Raw genomic sequence first — 5,846 nt, 5'->3', positions numbered from 1 at the left:
AGAGTTTAAACAGACAGGTGAGAGTTTAATCAGACAGGTGAGAGTTTAATCAGACAGGTGAGATTAATCAGACAGGTGAGAGTTTAATCAGACAGGTGAGAGTTTAATCAGACAGGTGAGAGTTTAATCAGACAGGTGAGAGTTTAAACAGACAGGTGAGAGATTAATCAGACAGGTGAGAGTTTAATCAGACAGGTGAGAGTTTAATCAGACAGGTGAGATTAATCAGACAGGTGAGAGTTTAATCAGACAGGTGAGAGTTTAATCAGACAGGTGAGAGTTTAATCAGACAGGTGAGAGTTTAATCAGACAGGTGAGAGTTTAATCAGACAGGTGAGAGTTTAATCAGACAGGTGAGAGTTTAATCAGACAGGTGAGATTAATCAGACAGGTGAGATTAATCAGACAGGTGAGAGTTTAATCAGACAGGTGAGAGTTTAATCAGACAGGTGAGAGTTTAATCAGACAGGTGAGAGTTTAATCAGACAGGTGAGATTAATCAGACAGGTGAGAGTTTAATCAGACAGGTGAGAGTTTAATCAGACAGGTGAGATTAATCAGACAGGTGAGATTAATCAGACAGGTGAGATTAATCAGACAGGTGAGTTTAATCAGACAGGTGAGAGTTTAATCAGACAGGTGAGATTAATCAGACAGGTGAGATTAATCAGACAGGTGAGATTAATCAGACAGGTGAGAGTTTAATCAGACAGGTGAGAGTTTAATCAGACAGGTGAGATTAATCAGACAGGTGAGATTAATCAGACAGGTGAGAGTTTAATCAGACAGGTGAGAGTTTAAACAGACAGGTGAGAGTTTAATCAGACAGGTGAGAGTTTAATCAGACAGGTGAGAGTTTAATCAGACAGGTGAGATTAATCAGACAGGTGAGATTAATCAGACAGGTGAGAGATTAATCAGACAGGTGAGATTAATCAGACAGGTGAGATTAATCAGACAGGTGAGAGTTTAATCAGACAGGTGAGAGTTTAATCAGACAGGTGAGAGTTTAATCAGACAGGTGAGAGTTTAATCAGACAGGTGAGAGTTTAATCAGACAGGTGAGAGTTTAATCAGACAGGTGAGAGTTTAATCAGACAGGTGAGAGTTTAATCAGACAGGTGAGAGTTTAATCAGACAGGTGAGATTAATCAGACAGGTGATAGTTTAATCAGACAGGTGAGATTAATCAGACAGGTGAGAGTTTAATCAGACAGGTGAGAGTTTAATCAGACAGGTGATAGTTTAATCAGACAGGTGAGATTAATCAGACAGGTGAGAGTTTAATCAGACAGGTGAGATTAATCAGACAGGTGAGATTAATCAGACAGGTGAGATTAATCAGACAGGTGAGAGTTTAATCAGACAGGTGAGAGTTTAATCAGACAGGTGAGATTAATCAGACAGGTGAGATTAATCAGACAGGTGAGAGTTTAATCAGACAGGTGAGAGTTTAAACAGACAGGTGAGAGTTTAATCAGACAGGTGAGAGTTTAATCAGACAGGTGAGAGTTTAATCAGACAGGTGAGATTAATCAGACAGGTGAGATTAATCAGACAGGTGAGAGATTAATCAGACAGGTGAGATTAATCAGACAGGTGAGATTAATCAGACAGGTGAGAGTTTAATCAGACAGGTGAGAGTTTAATCAGACAGGTGATAGTTTAATCAGACAGGTGAGATTAATCAGACAGGTGAGAGTTTAATCAGACAGGTGAGAGTTTAATCAGACAGGTGAGAGTTTAATCAGACAGGTGAGATTAATCAGACAGGTGATAGTTTAATCAGACAGGTGAGATTAATCAGACAGGTGATAGTTTAATCAGACAGGTGAGATTAATCAGACAGGTGAGAGTTTAATCAGACAGGTGAGAGTTTAATCAGACAGGTGAGAGTTTAATCAGACAGGTGAGAGTTTAATCAGACAGGTGAGAGTTTAATCAGACAGGTGAGAGTTTAATCAGACAGGTGAGATTAATCAGACAGGTGAGATTAATCAGACAGGTGAGATTAATCAGACAGGTGAGATTAATCAGACAGGTGAGATTAATCAGACAGGTGAGAGTTTAATCAGACAGGTGAGAGTTTAATCAGACAGGTGATAGTTTAATCAGACAGGTGAGATTAATCAGACAGGTGAGAGTTTAATCAGACAGGTGAGATTAATCAGACAGGTGAGAGTTTAATCAGACAGGTGAGATTAATCAGACAGGTGAGAGTTTAATCAGACAGGTGAGATTAATCAGACAGGTGAGATTAATCAGACAGGTGAGAGTTTAAACAAGCAGACAAACGAAGTCAAAGCACTGAAGTCTAATCTGACTGCAGCTGTTTCTCTCAAATATCAACCATAAAAACGGACAAGAACAACAGGTGGGAAAATAAGGAGCGTTACCTGCAGTACAGCAGAATCCAGACTGAGCCGTCGTCGTCTTCTTCTGTGGTGTTTTAGGGTAGCTTGCTTCAATGACGTTGCGTTTCTCGTCCTCTCACCACTCCATCTTTCATATTTTGTCGTCCAGCAGTCACAGAACAGCTCCCTCCTTCCTTCCTTCCTTCCTTCCTTTCTTCCTCACTCACTCACTCGTCCTTGTTTTCCTCTCCTCCACGTTTTCATTGCAAGCTACGCGCAGGTGAGCTGTTACTTCCGGCTCCAGGCAGTTTTCACCTGAGCAGGCCACCGCGGCGCTCCTTTATATCCTGTTGCTCCTCCCACCGGAAGTTTTTGAACCATATTTTTGGTCAAAAACGGATTTTTTCCTGATTTAAACACAGTTTAGACTTTCAAACCCCTGAGATTCCTGCAGCGTAACTTTACACCTTTTATTCATCCTTCTAGTCAACAATAAAGTCAGACTTGAGGAGAAAAACGCATCAAACAAACAAACCAGCGTTTGGTTTTCAAACCGGAAGCCATATTTGACGCCTTCCTGCCTATTTACAATGCAGAAATGCGTTTCCTCGGGTTTCCCAGATTGACCTGTGGAAGGCTGCAGCAGCTCCAGGTAGGAACGCTGAGAGAAACCTGTGTGAAAGTAAAACACAGCTACACTGGTGAGACTTTGTTCTTGTCTTCTAAAACGGAGAAGGAGAGGAAGATGATGGCCACTTTCACCGGATGTAGAACAATAGAGAGCAGGGGAAAGTTTGGCGCCAATCTGTGCAGGTGTGCAGCAAAGGTAGTCTGACTTTGATAGAGAAACTGTGAGTTTAGAAGCTCTTCTTCTCTTCACTGCTCTGAAATACATTCAGAGTCCGTTTAAAGGAGCTGAATAACCCTCATCAGTTTCAGTTTGTCATTTTTGGGATTTTGTTTCAGTGAGATGAGTTTAGAAATGATTTTGTGTTGTAACTGAAATGATCTAAATGTGTTTGTTGGGTCTTTGGAGAGTAGAGGATGAAGCTGACGTTGATCCCTGGGACAAAAAGCCACATTTTCATCTCCAACCCCACCTGCCAGAGGAGACAGGTAAGAGGCTGGACTTTAGGCAGGCCTAGGCTTGTTAGGTCTGAGACCTGTTGTTGGTTTTAGATCTTCTACAAAGACTAGACCAGGTAGATAAAGTCCTCCTTACTTCTGCAAACAAATGAGACTTGTTTTTATGTTAGAGAACGTGTTTGTGACCATCAGGGGCGTAGCTAGGGATTTAGGGCCCCTAGAAAGAATACCACACAGGGCCCCCCTTAGCCGGCTAGCCAAGCAACAAATGTTACATCATTTTTATGCTTTTGGGTGGATTTTTTTTCACCATAGTTTCTCAATTTCTGAACATTTTTTTTACTGGGGCTAAATCAAATGTACTTGCGTTATACTGTAGTGCTGAACCACTATCTGGACATTTTTTGGGGGGGGGGCACAGGCTGGATTCGAACCCTCATCTCCCGCGTACACGGGTAGCGCCTTAAACCACTCAACCATCTGCGCTCCTATCTGGACATTTTTAAGAGAGGAGCCCCCAGAATTGTGTTTGACTCTATTTGATACAAATTTCAGTCTGTTGAGCGATTCATTTAGTAGCTGCTGATAAAAATGACACTTATTAATAAGTATAGTTAAATAGAAACACACTTTCATTGCAGGCATATGGAAGCCCATTTCTGCCACTTGAAAAAGAAAAATGTGAAAGTTAGGACGTTTTAAAAAAAATCCTGAGTCATAATTTTAAGAGAAAAAGTCATTCAGTCAATTATGAGTTTTTATCTCATAATTATAACTTTTTAAATGTTAAAGTACAGCAGCTCTTGACTTATAAAATCCTAAGTCATAATTATGAGACAAAAAGTCAAAATAATGAGATGAAAAGTCAAAATTACGAGTTAAAAAGTCCTAACTATAACATAAAAAGTCAAAATTATGAGATTAAAAAGAAAAAAGTTTGAGATAAAAGTTAATATAAGTTAAAAGGCCAAAATTGAGTTAAAAAGTCAAAATTACGAGTTAGAAAGTCAAAATTATGAGATGAAAAAGTCTAAATTATGTGTTAAAAAGTCTTAATTATAACATGAAAAGTCAAAATTGTGAGATAAAAAGAAAAAAGTTTGAGATAAAAGTTAAAATAATAAGTTTAAAGGCATCATTATGAGATAAAAGTTATAATTATGAAGCAAAAAGGTGAATTATGAGATAAAAAGTTGAAATTATGAGAACAAATTTATAAGAAAAAAGTAAAAAAAAATGAGATGTCTTTTAGTCAATTATGACTTTTTCTTGTTATTTTATCTCATAATTAAGAATGTCTAACCTATAGTTTTGACTCTGTCTCATAATTTTTAATTTTTCTTATAATTTTGACTTTTTATCAAATAATAATGACTTGAATTTTTTTTCAATAATTGCTGTACGTTCACATTTTGCTTTTTTATTTGAACTGTTGTATTAAAGGAAATGGTAATTTTACATAATTCTTATATTTAACAAGAAAAACATGGTAAAATAAAGAAAACAGGCAGCAGACTTTTCTAAAAATATGCCACTAGAACGATCACATGATGTGTAATGTAAAACGTCTCTGCTGTAAAAAGAAATCTAAACTGGTATTTAGAAACTAATTTCATTTTAAAGACATTTTTCATCCTCTGTGATTTGAAAATTTCAGCAATATTGTGATTTAATCTCATTTGTGATTCATTGCCAGTTTTACATTTCGTGTTTTTTTCTCTCAAAGGTGAATGAAATAAACATAAATCTACTTTAATAACACACATAATAACCTGATATGGGCAATAATATATTATTGTTGAGCAGTATAGTGTATTATTCTAACATAAAACAGTCAAAGTTGAAAACAATGAGTTACCCCCTCAGCAACATTTATCCAACAGAGCAGACATAGTCAGACTTTTTCACCTGTTAGATAATACATTCATTAAACAGGCTATAAAATATTGGCATTTATAACTAATATAATATCATCAAAAACTAAATGGACTAAAGTTTAAATACAGAAAAACTGCAAACTTAAAATAAATGTTTTTTCTGAGTTACTAAATGCTGACTAATACAGAGAGACATATCATCGCTCAGACTCAATCATCACCTTCTGTCTGCCTTTTTTCACCTTTAACTAACAAGAGGTCAGACACACACAGGTGTAACAGTTAGAGGTGCACAGCCTGCTGTTAGATTAGTTTGGAAGGAGCGCCCCCTGCTGGTGGAACCTGCACATCTCTGCTGTTAATGATGAGAAAACTGTTTTATTGAGAGCTTTTGTGGATTTGGTTTAAAATCAGTTTTTTCTTCACAGTTCAGAGAAAAAGGAGGAGGGTTTGAAGATGAACAGACGATGGGTTTCATGCTGCAGAGTTTGTAAAAACAGCAGCTACTAAAAAACAACAACACGCTGGA

This window comes from Cheilinus undulatus, linkage group 22 (assembly GCF_018320785.1).
Source record: "Cheilinus undulatus linkage group 22, ASM1832078v1, whole genome shotgun sequence".
NCBI classification, from domain to species: domain Eukaryota; kingdom Metazoa; phylum Chordata; class Actinopteri; order Labriformes; family Labridae; genus Cheilinus; species Cheilinus undulatus.
Note: the sequence above shows the minus strand (reverse complement) of the source record.